Source organism: Heterocephalus glaber, unplaced genomic scaffold (assembly GCF_053883595.1).
Source record: "Heterocephalus glaber isolate CG9 unplaced genomic scaffold, H.glaber_assembly_v1.0 deba00000071, whole genome shotgun sequence".
Lineage (NCBI taxonomy): Eukaryota > Metazoa > Chordata > Mammalia > Rodentia > Bathyergidae > Heterocephalus > Heterocephalus glaber.
The window spans coordinates 7,065,991-7,093,821 of NW_028258137.1; the positions used below are offsets into that span (position 1 = coordinate 7,065,991).

Genomic DNA, 27,831 nt, shown 5'->3' on the forward strand with positions numbered 1-27,831 from the left:
TGTTTTTCTTTGAGTGGCCCTAAAATGAAAGTCAACAGGTTCCCTTGATCTATTTTTATGTTTATTTTTATTTTTAGTGGAGGGCAGAAGAGGACCAAAGGTGTTTGCTATTAAGAAAAGGGCATCTGTCAACAGTTACTAGAGAGAGATTCATTCCCAGAGCTGGTGTTTCACAATCTATATCAATCTATTAGTAGTCTACTGAGCATCTACCTAGGAAGTATCCCAGGATGCCCATCACCTTGGCCCTGGATGGTGGGAAGCAAACATCATGGAGGTTAAGCAGACAGGTCCAGAAGACACTAGCCATCTACAAAATAGCACCTGTGACCTTCAATAGCTCTAATTTTGGGCAATTCCCTTAACCTCTCTGTTCTTTATTCCCTTTACCTGTAAAGTGGTGCCTATCCCTTAGGGATTCTTAGATGAGAAGATGGGCGGAAAGGAATTAGCACAGTGTCTGGCATGCAGACAGTGTGACAACTGTTCAATGCTAGCTATTATCAGCATCATTATCATCTTTATTTAGAGACTTATGAAACATCGTTCTCCCAAGTTTACATTTAAGAAACATGAAGCTGAACAGTACAAATAGCACATAGAAGGTACTTAACAAAATATCCTTCTTCCCATGATCCCTCACTCCCTTCTCAGTGTGAGCCCAGGCTTTGGAGTATTTTACAAGCAAGACAGATCCCTTTCCCAAGGCAATGGCTAAGACAGGTGTGCTGTAAAATAAGAAAGGAGTGTCAGATTTGTTTATTTAATACATAAATCTGTAAATCTGTCTCAAGTGTCTCCAGTCCAGACAGGTACCTCAGTGCTCTGGGCAGCCCAACCTCCAAGAGGAAGCCCATCTACCAAATGCTGTTTAATTAACTAAGAAGTACGGCACAAACTTCTTTAATAAAAGAGCCCTGTGTAGGCAAATGAGGCTGCAGGATAAACCCAGTAGAGTTAATCACTCACCAAGTACAACTCCTGGAATTCAACTGTATGGTGATTCTGACCCAGTGTGCCGGTCACTCCTCCTCTCCTGGCCCAGGAGACTGACACAAAACTCCCATTATGGAAGTGACAGAGAGGAGTCATGGGGAAGGACCAGGGGACATACAGTAGGTGTCTGACAGCCTCAGACACTGAACAGGGTGTTCAGCCCAGTGCCTGAGGTTGAGCCAGGCGTGGTGCCCAGGTCTCGAAAGAGGCACAGAGTGAAACAGGCATGTGGTTCCCAGGACCAGGCTTTGAAAACACACATCTGTGGGAACATGTCAGTGTTTACTAATTGTGCAGTGGCACGTGGCTAGAGAGGGTGTTGTCAGGATGCATGGTCCATAGCTACCATTTACCCTTGCTTGTCTGCTGGGTCTGCTGGCTTGCAGGGAGCAAAGACTTCTTCATTTACCTGAGTCTGGTGCAGCCTGGGTCTGCCTTGGTTGAGTCACTCTGCAGTCCTTGGCCTGCCCAGCCACTGTCTTCTCCATAGCCCATTTATATCTGACACCATGTGTATTAAATGCTTCGTATGTGGACTCTGGTCTTCTGCTTGGTCTTTAGAAATGGATCCACCACTTCCCTAGCTGTGTGACCTCAGGAAAATACCTTGGTCTCTTGAAGCTCAGTTTCCTTATTGATTGGATGGAAACCATCATGGGCATGAGCTGAGGATTAAATTGGGCAAAACATGCAAGACTTGGTATTGTGCCTAGCAAATAAGTTTTAAGAATGCAAACTGTCCTTACTAAATAAAGACTGATTCAGCAAGTATGCAAGAGGCAAATTCAGCCTGTGTAGGCAGCTGAGCAGGTTACTTCCCATCACCTCATTCCCCAGCATTTTTTGGAATGGACAGAACACCTGCTGCCATCTCTTACGGTAGGTGCAGAGCCTAGGAATTCACACTTGGATCCCAGCCAGATGTCCTGAATTTGAACAGCTTTGTCCTCCCCTGCAAACACTGTTCATCAGAAAGAGCCTCTTCATTCCAAAGGGAAAGATTACAAGTGGCCGAGGGATTTGGATTGCCTGGCTTGTGTGCTGTATTAGTTTCCTGTTGCTGCTCTAACAACTTCACACAAACTTGCCATCTTACAGTTCTGAAGATCCAAAGTCTGATCTGAGTCTCATTGTACTAGAATCAAGGGGTCAGCAGGGCTGCATTCCTGCAGGAGGCTCTAAAAGAGAGAATCCAGGAGAGAATCTAGGACAGAATCCAGTTCCCTGTCTATCCCAGGGTCTAGAGGCTGTTTGCACTCTTTGGCTCACAGCTCCTCCTCCACCCGCAAAGCCAGCAGTGGTGGCTTTTGAATCTGTGTCCATCTAATTGACTCTCCTGCATCTCTCATTCACATAAGAAGACCCATGTGATGACATTGGAATGAGCCAGATAATCTAGGCTAATCTCCCCATCTCAAGACTCTTAACTTAATCAGATCTGCAGGCTTCTGCTAGGGAAGGTCACACATTGATAGGTCCTAGACATTAGGGCATGGGCACCACGAGACAGATAAGGGCTTCTACAGGGGACCTCCTGGGAAGTTGCGCAGAAGAGCAGAGTGAGTCCCGGAAGGCTTGGCCAGTGAGGGCTTTCTGAGCATGCTTGTAGGGAAACCTGGAGGAAACGTCTCTATCTGCACTTGTCTGCACACTTTTCATCAAAGGCCGTTTTTGCTTCAGGTAAGGGATGACCACTGTAATGTTCATTGCCCTTCACTGAAAGTCCTCAGTGAGCCACTCAATGTGGCAAAGAGCATGACCACATAAATGTAACCCAGCGGGCCGGTAGCTCTTATACTCGGCATCTGAGTTTGTCTGGCTTGGGAAAGTAGACTCTGCCCCGTGGGGCACACAGGTTCCTAGAAAGAATTCTTCATGGACAGGGATATTCACCCATAGGCTCTGCTTCCTAGCCAGATGTGTACAGATGCTAAATGAGGGGCTGGCACGCACTTTTGGCTTGAGGATCAGCTCAAGGGGGAGGTCTGGGCTGCCAAGAGCTCAGAGTAATCTGCTCTCTTTTTAAACAAGCTCCTGGATGGGAAAGGATTTCCCCTCCCACCCAACATCAAAAGGTTCTGGTCAGGGGCTCCCTGGGCCAGGACGCAGTCAGCATGGAATATTAGCCAAACACTTCACCCCCGTGTTTGTCAGGGGTGGCTCTGTCTTGAGGCAGCCTCATTCCTTGGACTTAATTAAAACCCAGTTCCTTCTTTTATTCAATTTATGAGGCCTAGCCTGCAGGATTAAGTGATTACAGACAAAAAGCCCCATTTGTGAAACACTCCTAAACTCAAGCTGTTGTGCAGCTTACTTGTACTCCATTAAATTAATAAGGAATGAATCGGCTGATCCATTATGAATAAAGCAGTGGGGAGTCTTTGCCCGGTTTGTACTTTCTGCTCCCTCCTTGGAGAACATTTGTGTAAAATGATTATGTTCATATTCATTCAATTGGAATTCTCTAAAAGTGGAATGCATAAATTACTCTAAAGACACAGAGTTTATCTTAAACACTAACTACGAAGTGTGAATTAATAAGACTATTATAAAACCATTAGCATTCAGTGTATTTACCTACAACTGCAGTATACCTCAACCAGATCCAACCCTCAATTACCATTTGTGTTGGGTGATCAAGCCAGTTTTATTTTATCTCTCAGTTCATTTAAGCTCATAACATACTCTTGAACATCTAATTTTTCTACTAGCATCTTTTTTTTTAAGAGTTCTCTTAGTTGGAAATTTACTTTTGTTATTACCTAATGGAACCACAAACCTCTATCCAGAGATTATTATGATTATTACACCCAGATGTTTCCAAATGCAGGTGGTTTACCAGATAGGAACCAAGAGGCAGGCCCTTAAACCGGTCACAGGGGGCCCCAGAAGAAGCAATTACTGGAGGAGTATGGGGACCACAAATGACTGGGGGAAGGCAGGGTGTCAGAGATTTTTAACTGATCACAGGCCCAAGATGTTGTGAGAGGTTAATATGGCTTTGTATAAATCAAACACCATTTAGATTTAGAGTTTTCTAGCCTGGGTACTCTTAATGCTCTGGGCTGGGTTATCCTTTGTGGTGAGGCCATCACTCACACTAGGATGTTTCTAAATGTCCTTGGTTTTACTCATCAGAAGCCAGTAGCAATACCTTCCCTCTTCTAATTATTGTGAAAGAGTCCTCTGGAGATGGAGGAAAAATCAGCCCCAAAGGAAGAATCTGTTTCTAGAAGTGATGGGCATTTGATGTCTTTAGGGTTTGGTTTTCTTACTATAAACGATGAAAGGTGACCTTGGAAAGGATTCTGAGAACCCTCCAAATCCTGGCTCTTGTGGAATGTAAACCTGCTTGGTGATGGCTGTGTCTTTCGTTCATTTGGTAGGAAAGATGCACCAGTCTGTTCTCTGAAACCATGACCCTCTTTTTACTGCCATCTCATCCTCTGCCTTGGTAACAAGGTGGTTTCCCATTACAGCTTTGAGTGGTAAGGTAGAAGTCATCGGAAGAGAACAAGAACATCTACGAGCTTTCTCATTACCTTCCCACCTGCATCTACAATCATGTCCTTTGCCCTCTTCTTGTTAGTGTGACTCATAGCCATCCACTTGGTTTTCAGTTCTTTAGTGTCAGCTGGATGAATGTATATGGGAGATGATTTTTGAGCCAGGGCAAAATGTTACCTGTTGTTTGCAGGAGTCTCAAACATGTGCACAAACACATGTGCTCACATCATTATACACAACTTCTGAGGGAGTCCTGCCTGGAAGTTCCATAGTAGGGAACTCAAATGTTTATAATCAAGCGACCTCAGCTATGGAATGGTGAATTCTCTTTCTTTTGCAACAGCAAAATCCACATTGCTGCCAAAATTACATGTTCTAATTTCATTCCTGTCCCCCAGGGTAGACATGGCGGTCAGTCATGCTAAAGGGGAAGGTGGGTGTGTGGATCGGAAACATCTGGGGGCTTCTATTTTTCTGCTTACATGAGACTGGGAATTTGTTCTCTTTCCAGGGGTACTGTCCTTGTTTTGGGTGGAAAATTGAGTTGGGAAGAGGTGAGGTAACAAGCTCACATGCCCAGTGACAGATATCTACTGAGCGGAGAGATGAAAGCATATGCATCCATGCCCTGCAACCCAAGTCCTTCCCTTTCAGGCCTGAGTATACCACTTTCTTGCACATTTCAAATTGCTATGGTCACAGTAATCCATCGCAAACCAACACTTCATTGTCAGGACTGAGCAATTATTAATCAAATAACTTAAAAATTCTGTTTATACCTATAGTTCTGAGCTCTTGGATTTGTATTTTTTCTTTTCTCTTTAATAGTATAGAAAGCACTTACAGCATCAGTTAGATTTTCATCTCTGATTTTTTTTTCTGCTCCTGACTCAACTGCTGTCATGTTTTGCATATTAGCTGAGCTTTAAGATGGAAGAGGAGGGAAGCCAGGTAGCTGGATAATAAGCAACATGAATCAGTCACCATTGACTAATTGGCAAAATACGGTAGTGGATATCATCTGGGGCAGAATAATACATCCATGGCAGCTGCTTTCCCAGGCAACAGGGACTTTGCAACAGGCAAGACAGCTCAGAGCCTTCCTCATTGCGTACACTTGGGCAAATTTCTTAAAATCAGAGTCTCAGTTTCCTTATCTGTCTAAAAATTTTATAATCTATGCCCATCAGTGCTGCAGTGGGTATAGAGCAAGATAACTAGTTACACGGCATGGTCATTAGACCACTTACTAATATGCCTATTCTGTGGTCCTCACACACGCTTTAAACATATAACTAAATTCAAGGAGGCTCTCTCTTCCTCAAGGCTCCCAAACTCCTTATCCCCAGCCTAGTGGGAGGATTAATGAATTCTTTCTTGAAAGAACTTACATGTACATATGGAATGAGCAAAAGTCTGGCTCTTTGGCCTCATTCCAAGCAAAACTAATCATCAGAAACTTCATGCAGATTTATGATTACTCTTTCTATAACAGGTTAGGCTCAAGCTGCTGAGACAGAATTAAAAGGAGCTGCTGCCAGCAGCGAGGGCTCCGGTCTTCACAAAGAAGCATTTTCTAGCATAGCACCATCTGCGGACATTCTTGCTCAGGTTGAGTGTAAATTAATGTCCAATTCAAAAACATCCCAACCCTTCTTCCCTAAGATTGTTGTGATGGGCCCTTATAATGGGGCTATGGGCTTTCATTTGATGTTAATAATCAGAGGCACATGAGATCTGAATATAGCACGTTGAAGTCAAAACATAGTTTTATGATGGCTGCTTTATTTCAAGTCAGATGCTTACGCGGAGATCTTTCTCATCCTGGGTGGAGTAGAAACAGCCCGAGCTCCTATTAGGTGCCTTGCCACCTTCCACCTGTGTCATCTGTGATGCAACCTCTCTTCTTTTTATAAATAGATGCTTCCAGTCAAAATGGAGGATGTCCTCGGGAGGAAGCCTGCAGAAATAGTTTGGTACTTTCTGGCTACACCCTGCTAAGACACGTTAAATTTATTACCAATACTAAAAAATTTGCACAGTTAATATTAAAAATGTAGACTTTTTTTTTGCATCTCTTAGATAACCAGAGTATCTGGCAGCAAGACATCTGAATCCCCAAATGCTAGCTCTTGGATAGAGCTGGTTAGGGATTGTTTGGTCACGTGCTGGTCTTCTTGTTTGGTACCCACCACTTCCTACCATGACATTTAGATGCCATTATTCATTCACAGTTTTTCTGGTTCCTGTGCATAGTTTGAAATCCCTGTGTTACAAAAGTATTTCTAGAATGATGTAGGATTTTGAGGATCATTGTGTCGGGAATTATTTGGGTAAAATACTCTTGCTTGGGTAAATATTTTAGGGAGAAAAATCTATTATTCTTCTAACAAACTGAAGATACCCTCGATTCCATTTTTCTAAGAGGTATACACTGCAAACCTTCTATGGGAAAAGTGCTTGCTGGTGCGTGCTGGGGATGGAATAATGAACATGGTGGTGAACATAACCTTGGTAGAATAAGCAAAGAGGTAAATTAATGTTAATGAAATTAACATCTGAGACAATCCCAAAGTAATAAAAGAACAGAGATTTATGTAAAAGAGCCATTTAGGAGGAAGCCACTGGGCCAAGAGGTTGCCACTGAAACTGAGATGAGGAGATACAGAGGAAGTCAGACAAAGGTCAGCGTGACTGGATATCTGTGGAGACAGAGAGAGAAGTGACGCAGAGGTGGAGATGGGCCAGAGCACCAGGACTCTGAAGGGCATGACTTGGAGCCCAGCTTGATTTTCCAAAGTTTTTCTAAAAAATGGTTCCATGAATTGATGCCTGCCTTCATGTTTCCCAGGTAGTCACTGCTCCAGGACCCACAAGGGCTTAATCACATGCCTGCCTCCCAACTTTCATATCTTCCTTCAGTGCCCTGTGAGCCTCCCTTGACCCCATCCCCATGTTGTTGGTGCCCCAGCGAGTTGACATCACTGAGGGCGTGATTTGCAGATGGTTGTTTTTTTCTTGCAGAAGTTGTGATTTAATCATTCCAGTAAAGAAAATGAACACTTCCTTAGCAGGTTCCAAGAGCCAGATGCTACACCATGCAATGTTAAAAAAAAAAAAAGAAGAAGAAGCCTTTATTGCACTTTATTGAAGTGCAATAAACACGAGTTTCACAGATCAGCACTCCACAGGTGGAGGGATTTCACAAACTGAACTCTTTGGGCACAATCTCCAGGTCAATCAACAGCCGCCAGGCCTCTGGGAACAGCCTCAAATCCCATTCTGGTCAGTACGCTCACCCTAGGTAGGGTAGCCACTAACTTGAATTCTAAACCCATATATCAAATTCTGTCTAATTTTGAACCATGGCATATAATGGCTTATTCTGTTTAACATTGTGTTTGCAAGATGTTGACATTGTTGCTTGTAGCTGTACTTTGTTTTTATCACTCCAAAATGGTCCAGTAGGCAAATACAGTACCATGCGTATTCTTGCTATGGATGGATATTGAGTAATTCTAGATTACAGAGTCCTGGTGTGGCAATGGATGTGTACGTATCTGTTCATACACACATGCGTGACACACCTCTTCCTACACACATGTATACATTACTGTTATTTGACTTGACCAGTTTCCAATTTCTACACTTTTTTCATGCTTTTTCTTTGCATTTTCATATCATCCTCTCATTGTTGGTATTTCATCCCTCTGTAGCAGATGCAGAAACAAGAGCTCAGATAGGGGCAGTCAGTATCTCAAGGTCACAGAGCCAGCCAGAGACAGACCCGAGACATGAATTTGGGCTTCTCCCTTGCCCAGGATTTCCTCACTCTATGGTGAACCTTATAGGTCCCTTAGCTGTGGGGCAGCTGCTTGGCCAAGAAACACTCCCTGCCACCTCTCCCATCAACGTGTTTCCGATCCACCCAGGAAGTGTTGACTGTGGATGTTTTCTGCTCCCTGAGGACTTTTTGGCTGTTCTGTTCGCTGCTCCCAAAGAGAGTATCAGGTGGTAAAGGAGGTTGGCTCTGTGGCTCTGGGCTTGAATCTTAACTCTGCCACTAAGTTCACAAAGACCTGGGCCAAATTGTGTTCACTCATTGGTGTAATGGGGGAGTAAATGTGGGGACTGCGGAGGTTTGAGGCAGAGATGAAATGTCATGCTGTGCGCTTCAGTGGGCTCTGGCACCCAGTCCAGGCACTCAACAAAAGAAACAGATGGACAGATAGATGGATGAGTGGAGACAGGCGCAGATATTCCCACAGACAGAACAATTAATCACAACTCTGGCTGCGTGTGTGTGTGTGTCTATGTACGTTTGTGCCTGATACATGCACAATTATGTCTGCATCAACCCATTTATCACCTTGTACTTGACAGGGTCCAAACAACCTCCCTCCCTTTAGAGTCTTCCTCTGCTCCCTTCACTGAAGGGATGCAAACAGATTTGGATTAAGCAAACATGTGTTGGGCACCTACTCTGCGAGGAACCTTCAAAGCCTGTGCTGCACTAGTCTTTTAATTTCTGCTTATTAAAACTAAAGGATGTTGTACTCAGTTTCCAAACAGGGAAAGTGAGACTCAGAGAGGTAAAGGAACTTACGAGCAACAGAGATAAGATTGAGAATTGTGTCTCATTTCAACTCTATGTCCTGTACCATTTGTGTTTCCCTGCAGTCTCTGGGTCTGTGTGATTCTCCTAGGGTGCTTGATGCTGCTGGCTAAGTGGAGTTTTACAGAGGCCTGGTCTGTGCTGGTGAAAAGCCATTGGGAGTCTCCGGTCAGGAAGTAAGGAAAGCTCAGGTGACCCAGTGAGGGCTGGGAAGCCAGAGGAGGTGGTATAAACAACTGTAGTGCCATACAGCCTCATGTCCCCTGCACGAGCAGCTTTGCTTCCAGAGGGACCTGGCCCAGCTCCTGTCTTTGTCTCTTACTGTTATAGGCTGAAGAGCGCACCCCTAAATTCATCGGTATCCAGAAACTTGTTTGGAAAAAGGTCCTTGCCAATGTAGTTAAGGATCTTGAGATGAAGTCATCCTGAATGACAGTGAGCCCTAAATCTAATAGCTAAGGTCCTTATAAGAAAAGGAGAGGACACTAAAACACACAGAGAAGTAGCTTTGTGAGGGAGCAGGAGAGACTGGAGAAATGGACCTATAAGCCAATGCCTCTAAGGATGACCAACAAGTGCCAGAAACTGGGACATGATTCTCCCCTGGGGCTCCAGAAGCAACCAACTTTGCCAACACCTTGATTTGGGACTTCTGGCCTCCAGAACTGTGAAACAACAAATTCTTGTTGTGATTAAACCACCCAGATTGTTGTAATTTGTTATAGCAGACATGAGGAACAACTGTGCTTACTGATTATGTCATCTAGGGGATGAGGGTGCTTTCTGAGCCTGGGGCTGGACATGTGGAAATGGGTCTAATGATTGGAAGACTCTGTAGTGATTCAGAAGTTGATGGCTAAAGCATGGAAAGAACCTACTCCTATGGGGTGGCTGTGACTTTTATAATCCCACTGTTCCCCCAGAGAAGACCCTCTCTGGACCAGTGGGGGCCTGGCCCTCTCAGCCAAGCTCCCAAAGGCAATGCTCATTGGCCCAAATTGTGTGTTGGAGTTCCATAGCAGCTTCTAAAATCAGCACACCCTGTTGCTTGTGGTTGCAAGCACGTATTGCCACAGCCCTGTATCCCCCTTAGAACCATAAACACTCTAATAGCAGTAATGGGGCTGCCTCTATCATGACCAAACGTGATTACGTTCCATATAAAAATATAAAAGCTCATTTGAGCTGGGGCTCCCTCTGGGCCCATTGCCTGCACTTTTATTGAAAACTCCACATTCCTGATTCCGTGAGCACTGATGTCAGGGCCCAGTGAGGTGCAGCCCACAGATGGTTGTAAAGCACCAGGGTCACCCAGCAGGGTGGACTCCAGCAAAATCCCCATCTTTGCTGTGATCTGCAGCTCAGAGCCTCATACCTTGTTCTCTGGGAATTCTATTTACCCAATTCACACATTTTTCTTTCTCCCTTATACAAGATGAGGGCTTGGGAGCAGGGAGCTTGTCTACATTTCTCTGTTGCAAGCTGAAAGCAAGCAGGGGCAGGGTTCGTGGTGTGAGAGAGGTGGCCTCAGAAGACACCCTTCCTTACCTCCTCTGTATCTGAGCATCTCATGATCCTGCTTCATAAGTCCCCGCCCCCTTCTCGAGTCTCACCTTTCAGTCCCAGCACACTACCTAAGTTCCCTGCCCTTCACCTTCTGGCTTTGTTCCGTGCTTGTCCCTCTGCTGGGAACACTTGTCCTGTTCTTCGCAAACTCCTACATGTTCCCTAGGTGTATATCTGGATGACACTCTTTCCTCTAGGTGCTTTGGTGTGGCTCTATGCCTCCTGGGTCACCCTGACTGGCCACACCCACTGCCTATTCACTCTCTGGACTTGTCCAGACTTGCAGGACCATAATGTAAGGACAATGCCTTCTTCCCCTTCTCCCCCAGGGCATCGAAGAGTGACCAACTTGGGGACTCCTTGGTGAGCATTGGTTGAATGAATTGACAAATTGCTGGGAAAAGGACAAGTCTTCAGAAAGGTGAACACAATGGAAAAGGAAGAGGAGAGTCAAAGAGTGCTCAGTTAGTGGGACATAAATGCAGTAAGAAGTGACTCTCCAAGCATTAGCCCAATCCCTATTAACAGGGATGTAGGAAAGCTAGTATCCGCTTCCTTTCTCCCTTTTTCTCTTTTACACTTGAAGAAACAAAATGTTTAGATGAGTTCACTTAGCCATTGCCAAATAGCAGAGCTAGAATTTTGATCTAGATTTGTTAAACTCTAAATCCAAATGGACAGCAAGCTATGGATATGAGAAACCCAAGAAATACAATTCTGAGAAATGACTCTAGAGAATGTGACTTTTAAACAGCACAGAACTGGGACTCTGGGTGTCTGCTCTGCTACCAGCACCTTGGTAGTCAGGGGACAACCAGTTCCTACTCTGGACCTCAGGTTCCTCATGTGACGTGAAGGGACTGGAGACATCTGGAGACTGGATAAGGTGATTCAATCCATTCTGCTCCAAAGATATTCTGGCATCATGCACAATTTATGGGGAAAAACATGTATTTTGAAATTCAGTGATTGAGGCAACAGCTGTCAGCATGAGATTTTTGTTCTATGCCTTAAAAATAGATTTTACAGAAATAGGTTTGTGAGTGTGTGTGTGTGTGTGTGTGTGTGTGTGTGTGTTTATGAATTTGAGCCTGCATTCTGCAAAATGGCAACTGTGGCTTGTGGATACCATTTAAAATCTTCCACTTGCACCCATAAGCCTTGGGGACTTGTGCTGCTCTGGGGGGTGCTGTCCTGGTGATTGTCCTGAGTGACCTAGATTCCTGTTCCAGAGACATCTCTTCTATCACTCAACAAAGCAGTCAGATCAGCGCAGGAAGTCCTGGGTTATTGGGGCAAGAAAGGATGCTGATGAAGTCTGTGGAATGGAGCAAGGAGGGGAAGCTTCAAGACAGATACGTGGGCAACACCTAACAAGCACCAGAGATACAGGAGAGGCAGTAGAATTTTCAAAAGGTGTAGATTCTGGGGATCAAGCTGTACATGGATTCTTCCACAAAGTGGTTTCTTTTGACAAAGGAATGACATGGTTCATTCATTGAGCATAGGTGTCATCTCCTTACATACACATTCAAACACTGTGCTGGACATCCACCTTGGCAGTGGTGGAAAGCTCTTGCACTTGTGGAATTTACAATCCAGTTGGGAAGTGTGGTTGGCCGAATAATGAACCCCAAAGTTGTCCTCCTCCAAATCCACAGAATCTGTAAAAACAAAACTTACTTTACCTTAGCCAATGAGACTTCAGATGTGGAGGATCTGGAGATGGGGAGATTATCCTGAATGCTGCTGGTGGACACAGTGTAGCCATGAGGACCCTTACGATGAAGAAGGAAGGCAGAAACATGGGGAGGTTTCAAAGATGAGAAAAGAGCTGCAAGCTGAAGAATGTACGTGGCCTCCCAAAGCTGGAAAAGGTGAGGAAACAGATTGTACCCCAAGTCACGAGGAGGAACCATCCCTGTGGACTCAGATATTTCTGACTCCCAGAACTGTAAGATAATATATCTGTGCTATTTTGAGCCATTAAGTATTTGATAACTAGTTAACAACAATCAGAAATAGAGAAATAAAGACCTCAATCAGGAAGTTAGAAGGCTCACTGTGGATTGTAGAGTGTGACTGCAGGGTGAGAAGATCCAGCAGAGATCCTGGAAAGCACCAGTGGGTGGGGAAGGCTCCCTGGCTTCCCTGGAGGAGCAAAAGGACATTGGCACTTTGCTGAAACTGGAGTGAAGAGAAAATTCCACACTGAGGATGTTTTGTGTGTGAGTCCTAAGTAAGCAAGGAAGGAAGAAAGAAAGGAAGGAAGGAAGGAATATGGTTCCATTCAGGAAGTGAGGGAATCAGTGACAGGAACTCAGACTGGAAATCATGTACAGGAGCTGGATCACGCAGAGCCTTCCATGCTAGGTGGGGCATCTGCCTTCTTAACTGAATAGAAAAGGGAATATTTTGAGCAATGTTATACTGTAGTGAGACTTCATCACATTGAGTTTTGGAATGGTTCAGCAGCCCCTAGCTATGTGCGGCTATATAAACTGAAATGACCAAAAAGTCCCTAATATCAAGAACTCAGCTCCTCAGTAACGCCAGCCATCTGTCAAGCATTCTGCAGCCTGCTGTGGTGAGAAGCTATCACATGGGAGAGCCCAGATGCAGGGCAATCCCAGCATTGTGGTGCTGCCATGGTAGAGGAAATGGTAGCAAGTAGAGTGTGCACTCAGGATGGAGAAGAGAAGATGAGAGAGAGGAGCTTCCCAACATTCCAGGGTAGGAACCGATGGCCATTTAACCTGAGGTGGTAGCAGTGGACACAGATATAAGTGGGTAGATTAGAAGTCAACTGAGGTGGCTGCCATGGATTTTGGGGCCCAGATCCTGAGAAGTTTCAGTCATACTTTGACCCTTCTTTAAAAGCATTGTGTACAGTGGGCTGGTGAAGTTCTCAGAGCCTCTCCTTCCCACCTGTGACTGGGAATAATCCCTTCCCCAGAGGGGATATCCAGACGTGAAGTCCCTGGCATGCAAGTGTTCAATAGCAGTACGTCTCATACACTTCAGAAATCTCCAGTGTGGAATGGCCTTTTGGATGCTGATGGGAGGAGTCAGCTGACCCAGGTGGGGGTCACATTAGAATAAGAAACACCCGCTGACCAGTTGCACAATCTTCCTCCAACGCAGAGCCCGATCAGAATATCTCTCACTAGGCTGGATGGGCCCTTGCTCCAGAGCTTCCTTGTGACATGAAGGTCACAGGGAAAGGGACAGAGAGGAAGAGTCATATGCAGAAAATGAGCAATTCTGTTCCCACCAGGACGGCGGGGTGCCCAAATGGAACTATTTTGTAGTCAGAGTGCCAAGTAAGATCACACTAGGAGAGGGAGCTTGGGGGAGCAGGGGGAAGAGCGTGCCATCCGTGTAGAGAAGATAATTGAATCCGTGGGAGGTCGACTGGGGCTCATTGCACAGAGAAGCGCACAATGGCACATGCCTCGCTCAGAGACAATACAGGCCTTCGAAGAGAACCTCGAGGGGAGTGCATTGCTACATTAAGGGCATGGCATACTCTAAGTGAGACACACTGTTATGCCTCCTCTTCCCAGCTACAGGCTGGAAATAGCCATAAAAGAAATGAAGTATATTTGCCTTGTTAACACAGTTTGTATTACATATTCATAAACCATTTTGTGAAACTGCAAGGGAAAGATTCAATTGTCTTGGAAGCTGATAATGGCCAAACAGCCATACAGAAGGCAGGAAGCATGTTATGGAATTAGCTGCACAATGAATGAAATGCAACGCCTATAATAAACCCATTCAGATATAAATTATGGCCGAGTAGATGCAATGTTTGTTAAGCAATAAAGCTTGCCGCCCTACACGGGAAATTGAATGAGATTTATCATGAAGTACAGTGGAGAAGGCACTAAGAATCTGGCTCCCCAAACTGGGCTTAATGAAAACCATGTAGAGAGCAGGCTTCCAGGAACAGGAAACCAGAAGAAAATGATAGCAGTAAGTCCAAAGGCCATGTTGACATTGTGACCCTGAATACCCTGGCTCTCAAGAGATTCCACAGAGGCCATTTGCATTTTTGCAAAGATCTGTTTTGATTTTTCCTTGGAGAATTACCAAAATGTCTTGAGCTCTGGGAATACAAAATTTGACCAATAATGGGCTTCCTGGTTGGACAGGGCAATAATTCAATTCATGGACAGGGAACTTGTCCAATTGACACTGGTCTTTGGTTTCCTTGGAAATGGCTGGGGTTGATCCCCAGCAAAGCCTCTGGCTCTTAGTGTACTGTTGGATGTTTTGCTGGGACCTTGAATGATGTTTCCTTTCTCAGAAGACCTCACTGAATCTTCCACGCACATTGCTAAGTAAATATGAAGGCACATTGTGTGTTGTCTCCGATAGTTGGGAGCTTGAATTTATCTCAGAGTCCACTTTCTGGGAAAATAAAATGAAACCAAATAAAATAAAATAAGAATTAACCCAGCATGATGCAGGCTTTTTGGTATTGTTACTTGAAAATAACTGCAAATATTTTATGGCTTTACAAGTTGAAGTCAATGTTTTTAGTAAATTGAGAACAGTGAAAAATAGCTCAGGAATGTATTATAGTCCCAGAGTTGGATTAAGAGTGTTCAGAAGCCAAAAGGAATTTTCTTCCTGCTAATAACATTACCCTACAATCTAATGAAATAATCTCCCTGAAGCCAAGTTTATGGAATAAGCTGATTTCCCATTTGCTGTTAAAAATAAAACAAACCAATATTCTCCTTGGTCAACTTGCCACTCAGTCCATGTACAGTTAAACTGTGCTTCAGATAGCAAATTTGTATGACTGAGGGCATAAATTATGAAGCTTTAGAAATGCAGATTGTTATCAGCCTTCAGTGGAGTAACTTGGGAACCTGAGTTTGGCAATGAGCTTCAACAGCAGTCCTGAGGAAGCTTTTACAAGCATGTATTTTGATGTTGCTACTGATTAATTCGGTGACAGCTGCTTCACTGTGTCTTCATAGAGCATGTATGTGTGTGCAATATATATATATATATATATATATATTGCACACACACATATATATTTGTTTTGGTTGGTATAAAAGTTTGTGTGATATAGCAATTTGTATGTATTTGTATACAAAAAAATCCACCAGGAAAGCTAGGCATTAACAAATAGACTGGAAAATATAAATATATAAGATTCCAAACTATTAACACAAAAATTTCCCAGTTTCTTCTTGTCAAAGCCCATTCTGCACACTTGTTTCCCTCAGATGAAATAATTGCCAAGTATTTGGAAAGGTAATCATAGCAATAGGGTACTGAAATGAAACACAAAGACAAAAATTGCCCTTCCTATCTTACCTAAGAGTATAATGCTGTCCATTTGCATTTATATGGCTGTTTATTTACTTGCTGCATTGGTCAGTTTTTCTGTTGCTGAAAATAAAATACCCACTATGTACAATTTAAAGGAGGAGAGGTTTACTTTGGCGCAGGGTTTCAGAGGTTTCAGTCCATGATTGGCTGGATCCAAGCCAGGAACATCATATTGGAGTAAAGCTGCCCAGCTCATGAGAGCTGACTGTTGAGAAGCAGAGCACAAGGGAAGAGCAGCTAGTGAGAGTCATGTCCCCATGTTCTGGCCACCTCTCCAGGAGTCTCTTAATCCAGTCAAGTTGAGAGTGAGGATTAAACTGTTACACTTGATATCTTCTCATTTACTTCCCACAATAATCTCCACAGAGCAGGAATCACTGTTGCCATTTTACAGATGAAGAAATCAAAGAAGCTCAGGTATCACTTTAAGAAAATACTTTCGGGTACAAGAGGCAGACACCTGAACTGAAAGCAATGGGACACTGAGAGATTTGTTTTTCATGCATAACCAAGAAGTTCGGTGCTAAGCCTGTTGGAACAGACTATGCAACAAATACTCAGCCCCCTTTTTCTCTTTTCTCATCTCTGTCCTGTAGACTTTCCAGAATGAAAAAGGATGAAGAGGAAGAGGGTGAAGAGCTTGACCCAGAGAGTATCCTTTTATCCCTCTGAAACCAAAGCTTCCCACAGCCCACCCTGCAGACTTTCCATATTTGTCTCACTGATCAGAGCTTTTTCCATGGCCACCAGTAGCTGAGAGCTGGCCAGAGAGAATAAGCAAGCGATGGTTATGGGGTCAGATGAGCTAAGCAACAGTGCCTGACCTACTCATCAGAAGTGTTCAAATATTTGCACAAGTTTGTTTCTTTTACTGGTTAACTGGAGCATAGAGACCCATGGACTCAGCTTTTAAAGCTGGTGTCCTTTTCACTACACCTAACTGTTTGGATTATGATAGCAACATTTGCTTTTCTTTTGGCTCAAAATTATACCTCTCAATTATACCTTTGTTAAAGCAAAGAAGTGTCAGAAACTGAGTAACATTATGCATGAATTAAATGTAAATCTGAATTTGCCCAACTGGCTCCTTCTAGATAATAGAGATTACACTTAACTTGATAGGAACTGGACAAACCCACACACTAAAGATTTCCAAGTCTTGGTTTATGAATCTGAATTAGTTTAATCAATATGGATAATTTAGCATAATTTCTGAACCATTTGGCTTTTATGGAAGGACTCAGTAATGCAGCTGTTAGGCCTGATTTTTAGACCCTTCTAAGACTAGAGTCTCTACTTCCAGTTGAAAAAGCTGATGTGTATTATATTCCTCTCTGAAATGAACATTTTTATGGTCCTTACTCTAATGTGCAGTATAGCTTGGCTAACCAGGATAATAGTGACTGCCTAACTAGGGAATCAGCTCTTTTCCCTCACCTGGAAAAGGGTCAAAATTTGAGCTCAGGTTTTCAGAGTCCAAGAAAAAGAAAGGACACGATTTCCTTTTAAAAACCTCTTTCATATCAAGTAACTTCTATCTTGACTGTGGATGTAGCCAACTGGGTATGAATGTCACTCAAGGTCAGTGATTCAATGTGGCTGTGTTCTACAGTGTAGGCTCTTCATGCCACATATGTGTAGAAGGGGAGGCATAAAAGGAGCAGTAAAGATACAACGTGCTACCAGTTACACTTGCCTCTAAGGCAATATTTGCTCCTAAGATAATGTTAAGGGAAATATAGGAGGCAAATTTATATTCCGTACTTGAGTCATCAATACTCAGTCCAAAGCACAGGGACTCTGTCCCATCAACATTGGAAATATATCCCAAAGTTCCAGTTATCTATTGCTGTGAAACCAGCCATCCTGAAATGTTGTGATTTTTTTTTGGATTAAATTCTTTTATTGGTACATTGTAGGTATACAACGCAATTACATTTCTCATTGGGAATTGTACCTTTATATAATACATCTTGGTTCTTATTTTTTCCCCATTCCTAGCCCTCCCTTCACCCCCTCCACCCTTCCCTATTGACAAAGACTTTATTTCCATTTTTTCCATTTCTCAGCATTTTTCCTTTCCCTTCTTTCCTTTCCCCTGCTCCTCCCACTACCCCTACCCCTTTGGACCTTTTCTTCCTAATTTGCATTATCGATTATTCATTCTAATCATTGGTACATTTTAGGTATACAATATAATGACATTCATCATTGGAAATTTGCACCTTTACATAGTCTCTCTTGGTTCTTATTTTTTCACCCTTGCCCAGCCCTCCCTTCAACCACTCCAGTCCTCCCTATTTACAAAGATTTTGTTCCTGTTTTTCCATTTTCTCATATTAATCCCATTCCCTTCTGTCCTTTCCCCTAGCCCTCCCACTTCCTTCCCCTTTGCCCCTTTTCTTCCTATTTCACATTACCTATTATACATTTAGTCCTTATTTACACTTTCGGTTTCTCACACCAGAGAAACTATTCGGTATTTACACATGTGTGTCCTATTTATTTCACTTAAGAGTATGGCCTCAATGTGCATCCACTTCACTATAAATGTCTCTAATTTCTCATTTTTTATGGCTGAATAGTACTCCATTTTATAAAAAAACCACATTTTCTTGATCCAGTCTCCAGTTGATGGGCATTTGGGCTGTTTCCAAGATTTTGCTATTACAAACTGTGCTGCTATGAACATGGGTGCACATATATCACTGTGGTATGATTCTTTTAATTCTTTGGGGAAGAGCCCCAGCAGTGGAATAGCTGGGTCAAATGGGACTTGCAGTCCTAGTTCTTTGAGGTATCTCCATACTGATTTCCACAGTGGTTGCACCAGTCTACACTCCCACCAGCAGTGCAGCAGGGTTCCCCTTTCCCCACAGCCCCGCCAGCATTTGTTATTGGTTGATTTCATGATAGTAGCCATTCTTTCTGGAGTGAAGTGGAATCTCAGCGTTGTTTTCATTTGCATCTCTTGAATGACCAGCGATGTTGAACATTTTTTCATGTATTTATTTGCTATTTCTACTTCTTTGTGTGAGAAATGTCTGTTCATTTCAGATGCCCATTTTTGGATTGGGTCTTTAAATTTGGGAGGTCTGATCTTTTTAAGTTCTTTATAGGTTCAAGATAGTAGACCTTTGTCTGAGGAAGAGCAGGTGAAGATTTTTTCCCCACATTGTGGATTGTCTCTTCACACTGCTGGTGGTTTCTCTTGCTGTGCAGAAGCTTTTTAATAAGAAGAGATCCCATTTGTTGATTATTTGTGCTAGTTCACGAGCAACTGAGGTTTTGTTCATAAAATCTTTTCCGACACTGATGTCTTCAAGGGTTCTACTTAACCTCTGTTCCAACTGGTTCAGAGTTTCTATTTTAATATTTAGATCTTTAATCCATTGCTCCTGGGTAGGAAGGATTAATATAGTGAAAATGGCCATACTTCCAAAACTGCTATATAGATTTAATGCAATTCCAATTGAGATCTCACCAGCATACTTCATAGACCTCGAGAAAACAATCCAAAAATTCATTTGGAGCAAGAAGAGACCCAGAATAGCAAAAGCAATTCTAAGTAACAGAGACATGGCAGGGGGTATCACAATCCCCAACCTGCAACTCTACTACAAAGCTACTGTGATAAAAACAGCATGGTACTGGCAAAGAAACAGACCTGAGGACCAGTGGAACAGATTAGAAGATGCAGAAACCATGCCAGACACACTCAGCCATCTCATCTTCGATAAAGGAGCCAAACACCCTCACTGGAGGAAAGATAGCCTCTTTAATAAATGGTGCTGGAAAAACTGGGCTTCAACTTGCCAAAGATTAAAACTAGACCTATATCTCTCACCATGCACTAAACTAAACTGTCATGATTTAAAGCAACAGCCTCGTATTGGCTTAGGGTTCTGCAATTTCAGCAGGGTTGTGTGGGCGTAATTTGGCTTTGTCCCGGGTAACACTGTGGTCATGTGACTTGTCCAACTGAGAACTCCATTTAGGCGAACAGAATGATAGGGGTGACTTGCTTCTCCCTGTCTGTAGATGATCTCTCACTTAGGAGTCTAGTGTGGTGGATCCTAAGAAAGTGATGGCAGAAACTTCCAGGACTCTTGGGAACTACTTTCCAGAACTCACGTGCCGCTCTGCCACATTGCACTCACTGGTCATAGCAAGACACAAGCTGGCCTGGAGTTTAAGGATAAGGAAATACAATCCAACTTTCCTTGCAAACCATGACACAGAGATGGGAAGAATTGGTGGTGGTATTTGCAGACAACATATATACCCCCCACCAAGACTTTATGCACATCCTGCAGGACTCAACTTTGCTCTGCTGGGAATCTGTACATCCAGCACGTAGAGCACATCAGTACAATATAGAGGTAGAGTTTTAGAGTAAGGGAATTAAAGTTGGATTTCTGGATTCCATGTCCTTTTCATTGTCAAATTTTGGTCATTCTCATGGGCTGTGGGTTATTCTACAGAGCAGAAGGTAGTGTCTGGCACATTGATTCTCCACGCCCTCTCCTCTTTCCTGTGAGCTTCCAAGAGTGGGGCAGTGTCCTTTCTCTGTAGCCTGGGGACCCTGTAAAGATGGAAATGCCCCAGGTGCTCCACAGATGTGTAATAAATTAATAAATGAATGATGATCTGGAGTTAACATCTTCTCTTGTTATGTCCATCTGACAGCACATATTTATTTCCAAAAGGTATCAAGTTGAAGCAATGTACCATGTGTGCCAGGGATGCAGTCTTGAGTTGATGCATCCACTACTGATACCAGAAGGGGGACAAGATGTATCATTGGGACCAAGGAGCAAGAACAAAGTCATGGGTGAAAATGAGTGTAGTGGATTCTAGAAACCTGAAGCCCTGTGTGCCTGGACCTTGACAAACTAAGGACATGAGGGGCTGGCAAGGGGTGAATGATGTGGTACCTTTAATGAAATTTTACCCTGAGGGAAATGCAGTTCCATTAAAAGGGTTTAAATGTAAAAGTTGAAAATAGTCTTCCTCTCCTTGGATTTTGTTCTTGGATGATGATGATGATGATGACGACGACGACGACAACGACGATGACGACGACGACTGTTATTTGCTGGCAGCCACTCAGTACAGCCACCAATGTGGAGCCAAGAAATCCCATTTTTCTGAGCACATGCAGTGGAGGTCTATAGGTGGGAAGGGATCCTCTTCCATCAACAGTGGAAATATATCGATTTCCTGGAGAAAGACCCAGAATGTCCCGATTCTTTTTGCAGGAGAAATGAAATGATGATGATACGTGACAATACTACCCACTTATTTCTCTCTATGTGCCAGGCACTGTTAAGTGCTATACAAACATCATCCCACTTGATTCTCATGCAGCCCAAAAGATCGTCATCATTGGCATCTTGATTTTCCAATGAGCACTGAGACTCTAGGAGGTGAGGTGTCTGCCCAGGGCAGTCCAGCTGGTCCAGCTGGGAGGTTTCAACCCACTGCCCAGACCTCTTCTCTCCAGTATCAGAATTACTCTCATCTGCATCTTCCTTCCATGAAGCTGCTCCAGACAGTGCAGAGAGATGGGGAAGGAGACTTGATGATCAGTTATAAGATGTTCTCCAGAACTTGCGGAAATCATAGGGTGGGAGAGTGGCACTGACTCTCCAACAATATCCCTAATGAGCAATTTAGTGAGGAGTGGTGCACATGTGGGGGTCCAGAGCACAGTCTGCCTTCGGCACATTTGTATCGTTGTGTGGCATCTGCATGCAACTTGAAATTTCCAAAATGCTCCCTGAGAAAGTGGATGAATGGCTCTTCTCCAATTTTATAGATTTGGGGCTGAGGCAAGCTAAACGTCAGCCTCAAGTCACACAGCAAGCTGATGAACACTTGAGAGGCCCAAATGGAAATGCTGTACCCTGTGCCCTTCAATAAAACTAGTAAGGGATTTGCCCTTCAGGAAAGACCTGGTGGGTCACACATAGTCCATCAATTACTTCTTTTATGTCTCAACAAACATGAATGCCTAGGAGGTCTCCCGCACTTCATCAGGCGAGGCTCAGGGAGGCAGATAAGATGTGTCTGCAGCCCCCAGAAAGCTGTCTGTGGTTTTCACTTGGTCATCTGTCCTCTTGTAGCTCAACATGCCTCCACCCAACCAGCGGTGGGCCAGAGTGTAGGCTCTCAAGGAGACCACATGGGTTCAAACCCTGGCTCCTCAGTTTCCTCATCTATAAAGATGTGACATGGGTATTACGTAGTAATACATAAATCAAAACATTATCACGCAACTAAAATGATGTTAAATGAATGATTATTTGATAATAACATTATAAAAATCTGGGGTGCTTGTTAAAAGGTTCCTAGTCTCCCTACTTGAGAAATTCTTCTTCTTTGGGGTCCAGGACCCCAGGTCTTCTGCTTTGGGGTCCAGGACGCTGTCTTGTTACCAATAGTCCAGGTGATGGATTCCATCAAGATAATCCAAGAAATGCAGCTATAACACGTAGGAAGCGACGGTTCCCAGCATGGGCTGCACACTGCAGTTACTTGGAAGATGCAGGTGTCTGAGCTGCACTTGGGAGATTCTGGTTTCATAGATTGGGGTGCAGACTGTGATCCCCAAGGCCTTCCATGTGTTTGTAATACAGAGCCACAGTGGAGAATCCCTGACATAAAGCATCTAGCAAAGGGCCTGGAACAAAATAAGATGCCATACATTTATCATACTCACCACTATCATCATCATTCTGTTACTTGTCCAGCAAGGAGAGAAGCACACACAATTAGAAGGAAAATCATGTTTAAGAGATGTAACAGTAGCATCTTAAACTATAAACCTTTATCCTGACATTGAGACTCTCACAGTCTCCTACCTTTAAACAGTTTTATCTTTCCCCTTCTTGACCATATGCTAACCTTAGCAAAATCAAGATTTTTGTTTTCCTTTTATTATATTCTCCCAGAGATTTATCCTATGCCTTGTGGATACACCTGGCACAGTGCAATTATTTATCTGATAAATAAGATTGATCCTTTTGTGAAGGAATAAAAGGGACAAAATATGACAGGGAATGGTGAGGAGGGAGAAAATTTGATTGTTGGGAAATTGGTGAGTTAACACTTGCAGAGTGGCTTGAATTGTGTCAAATAGGGCAAGAGAGGTCATTTCTGGTGGAAGAAATGGCTTGAGTAGATTCAGAACACTGTTAAAAAGGTACAGAGGAAAAGGAACACAGATGTAGGCAGCATGTTGGATGTAGGAGAGCTAAGCCAAGACAGCAGGTGGAAGAGGATGGGAGAGGGTTAATTGTACTAGCTCCAGCATACAGGTGAGGAAACTGAGGCACTTGCCCATGGTGTGCCATGGTTGAGTGGAATTTAAAGCATGGCCCAGTTAACTCCCTCCAACTCCAAGCTGCTACCCGTACTTTCTCTTGCTGTCTTAGACAACAGGGGAATGATGGAGCCATTTGTAAGCAGACACATGACAGCCTCAGCCAGGCTTTGTTGAAGAATCATCTTGGCAGTGACAAGGAGGACAATCACAGAGTATGAAAGTAGACATCAAGAGAAAGGTTCTTGCCACCGATATCCCTTCCCACATAGGGTGAGGACCATGCGTGCTTATGGAGACAAACAATACCAGTCCCTAGGACAGTGCCCAAAGAACATAAGGACATGCATGTTCTCTAGTCCCTAGAGAAAGTCAGGCCAGGAATTTGCATTAGATTAGATATTCTGGAAACCAACACTCAGAAGGGCACATGAACCACAAGGAAGACATGTCCAGCCCTTGCCATTACTGTCATCAGAAAGCAAAGTTCCCCTGTGGTTTGAAAAGTGAGGAGCCCTTGCAGAATCCCAAATCTCCGTGGTAAGAACTGCAGGTTCCCTGGTCTTCCTTTCTGAATCATTAACAAAGGTGGTCTCACCGATGTGTAGTGCTCCACCTTAATGAGAGATACCTGCTTTCAGAATATGACACTCAGACGTACTATTCTAAAGCATTTGCTTATTATATACCACATATTATATATTATTATACTATTGTACATTATTATATATAAATACATAATAATTTTAAATTATGTATAAAACTCTATTTTTGCTTCCTAACAGTAATAGTTATCTTTTTAAAGTCAGCTAAGCAATTGGTTTCTACTATATCTCATTTTATTTCTAGTGATAGGAATATGAGGCTAGGATTTTACATATGTATATTGTAACTTCTTGTAGTCATAGCTTAAGCATTTATAATGGAATGTCAATAGAAATCTTGCTAATGATATATTAAATAGGATGGTGGCATCTCAGCCTTGATCCCTGGAAGATTTTGTTCTGCTTTAAAGACTCTTTGTACCCTGTTTGTACAGAATCATGAGTTCTCATGTGTAAAGCACCCGAAGGCTTATCCAGCCATAAATCCATTTCTTCCCTCCCCACCATTTCCCAGATATGAGAAATTGTAAACACGGCTTCCACATGGCCCCCCACACTTCAAATGTCACCACCGTTGTTGCTGTAGAGGGCGACATCAGAGGGGCAAAAGGGAAGGGGAAGTGATAAGAGAATAGCAATTAGACACCTTCTCTGCTTCAGGCACTCTGTATGTCACCTATTTGAAAAGAAACACTCTCAGTGACATGTGGTCATCTTCCAGCTTAAGAACAAAGGGAGAGGAGGTCTACAGAAGCCAAAACCATGTGTCCAAGTTTACACAGTGAACGTCAGAAAAAAATCCTATCTCAAATCTGACTTTAATATTCCATTTCTTTCCATAGTAGTACAAACTTCTGAGGATAAACCTGAACACATGAGCAGCAGTTTTTGATTCCAGGGCACATGATGCCTATACACTCTATCCTGTTTCATCCAATGATTGGATGAAACTATAGAGCTCAACCTAATGCCTGGAGAAGCTTAGGCAGCTCTGAAAGTCAATGGTAACACATGGATTGGAGAAGAAGAGCAGAATTCCAAGTTCCCTTGAACCTGTGGGGAATCTACCATTCTTTTTTTCTGCCTTTATCTCATGACTGGATTCAAGGCAGCTCAAAACATAAAAGTGGGCATCACATGAGTACAGTTAGTGCCAAGTAAAACCTCCCAGCTCTGGTGTAGGAAGCAGGAAAGTGTCCCCAGTGTTCAGAGACAGTGGGGAGGAATCACCTGTCTTGAAAATTAGACATTGTCAAATTTTAAAATGTTTGTTCTGTGAAAAACACTTCTGAAGGAATGAAAAGATAAGCTACAAACTAGGAGAAAATATTTACTAATGACATATACAACAAAAGACTTATATCTGGAATATATAAAACACTTTAAAAACAAATAAGAAAATTAAAAAATGGGCAAAATACTTGAACAGCTATTTCATCAAGAGGATATACAGAAGACACCTTAGCATATGAAGAGGAATTCAATCATCAACATTAGGAAAATGCAAATTAAAACCAGGATGAAGTACCAGTATGCTCTTATTAGAGTAGCAAATTAAAAAATAAATACTGATGGTGACAAATGATGGTGAGAATGTATAGCAACTGGGGCTGGTGTGTGTTGTTGGTAAGAATCTAAAATAATACAACCATTCTGGGAAAATATTTGACAGTTTCTCATGAAGCCAAAGACACTCATATCATGTGATCCAGTGATCTCACTTCTGCATGTTTGCACTAAAGAAATGAAAACCAATGCTCACAAAAGCCCGCAGATGAACAATTATAACAGCTCTACTTGTAGTTGCTAGGAATGAGAAACAAACTGAACACCCTTCCATGGATGAAGAAATAGAGTGCAAGGTGTCCATCCAGTGGAATAGCTGCAGCAAGAAAAAGAAGCAAACTGCTGATATGCACAACTTGGGTGAATCAAAAAGACATGGCATGGAGGAAAAGAAACCAGTCTCAAAAGTTATATTATATTCTCTTTATATAGCATTATTTTGAAAAAAGGAACAAATCATGACAGAGAACAAACCAATGATTCCAAATGTTAAAGGTGGGGTGGGGGTAGCTATGAAGGGATAGCACAAAGGTTTCTTTGGTGGGCGGAGGGTGTTGGAGCTATTCTGTGTCTGTATCTTGGTAGTAGTTATGTAAAACTAAGCATGTGTTAAAACTTACAGAACTACTGTTCCCCTCCAAGTGCCAATTTTACTGTAGGTGAATTCTTTAAGAGTCTAAAAATAAGAGTATCAATCATTTCTTCCTAAATGTTTGTTTTTAAATACTAATGCTTCCTAGATTTTTTTCTCATTGCAATCATCATCATCATCATCATCATCATCATCATCATCATCATCCAGGTAAAGCTTCTGCAGCACAGTGACCAACTCTGCCCATCCCTCTCCCCCACCTCCAAAGTTCATGTGTGTTCTTCTAAGGTAGGTGAAACGTTTACAATTTGGAATTTGTTCCACAAGCTTAACTTTACAATTATAAAATAAGTAAACAAGGGGAAGCACCCTGAGCATTTGAGTATGTTGAAAGGAGTGACCCAAGGCTACTGACAGTGCCATTGTTAGGACACCGGGCTGCACTTACAATTTCCTATGATGCCCACCCTACTCACTCCCCAACTCTGACGGTGTTAGGTGCACTATTCACTTTGTAAGCCTTGTTTCATTCTTTTTAAACCTTCCCTTCTAAAGTGTCTTGCATCAATCATGGACTATCCCAGAATCCATCTGAGGCCAGATGTCAGGAGCAGACACACAGAAGATGCGCGGTCACAGTAGAAACAAGTCACTCCCTTTCTATGTGCCCACCCGTCATGCTTTCCCTTTGCCTTGGTGTTATCTCTGAGGTCTTTCGCCCTGTGCCTCCAACTGGATGCACTGAGTTCCCACGTTTCCAAATTTGACCTTCAGCTACATTCCTGAGATTGGGATCATCTCTCTGATTTTAGCATGATGTCATTCCAGACCGACCTGGTAGTGGCATCTCCATCTGGTACCCCTGGCAGCCCCTCTATTGGTCAACTAATTGTCCCATGGACACATCATTTGCTGACAGAAAGCAAAGCCTCACGCACCATCAATCTTTGTTCCTGTCTTGCATAGCCTCAGTCTGTACTTTTTCCTCTTAGGTCAATCACAGACGGTACTTGCCACTAACTCAACCATATTTTAATCACACTAGTTAGTTCGACTGTCAAGCAGCAAACAATAGATTAGTAGTTTGAGCAGCCAGCAGAGCTGAGCTGGTTATCTCATCACCAGTGGGTGTGATGGCTCAGGAATTGGAGCTGGATCCAATTGATCATCTGGGACCCAATCCACAGAATAGAAATTGACCTAGGGCAGTCAGTTTGGACTTCTGGTGAGCGGCAGGATAGGTTCTTCTTTTTAAGCATCATCTTTTCTCAAGACCACAAGGGAGGCTTCAATGGGCATTCATTATGATTTATGTCTTGATGTCCAGGAATCTTCTTTGATGAACACTGTCAGATTACAACCATCATCACAGATATGATGATAATGTGCCATGGATTTAAGTCTACCCCCCCCAATTCCTATGATATTCATTCTCTTCCTTTTAATAATTGAACAAAAAAAAGAGTCCACCTTTATGGATGGATCTGTAAAGAAATAAGCTTCCTTTACACCTTAAACCCCACAAAAGGTGATGCCTTCCCTGCGGGTCCCTTCATGCATTTCCTAGCACCAGGACAAGGATTTCAAATAGTGGATAGCTGATAGCAAGTGTTGTTAAACAAATAAAAGATCTTGAAAGTGAATGGCAGCTCCTGAACATTTAACTACTGTAGGTAAAGGCTAAGGGGAATTTGGCCCTTGT

At 43.0% G+C, this 27,831-nt stretch overlaps 1 protein-coding gene and 1 long non-coding RNA gene across 6 annotated transcripts in view; both read left to right on the top strand.

The window, feature by feature from the left end:
• LOC147830597 (uncharacterized) overlaps positions 1-26,417 on the top strand; it is a 43,335-nt gene extending 16,918 nt beyond the window's left edge. The window contains exons 1-2 of the long non-coding RNA XR_015448500.1: positions 1-12,561; positions 16,636-26,417. The exon at positions 1-12,561 is cut by the window's left edge and continues 16,918 nt beyond it. This is a non-coding gene — a long non-coding RNA (uncharacterized LOC147830597). The remainder of the gene's footprint in view (positions 12,562-16,635) is intronic.
• Positions 1-27,831, top strand: part of LOC147830596 (uncharacterized) — a 423,672-nt gene that overhangs the window by 336,350 nt on the left and 59,491 nt on the right. The window lies entirely within an intron of this gene.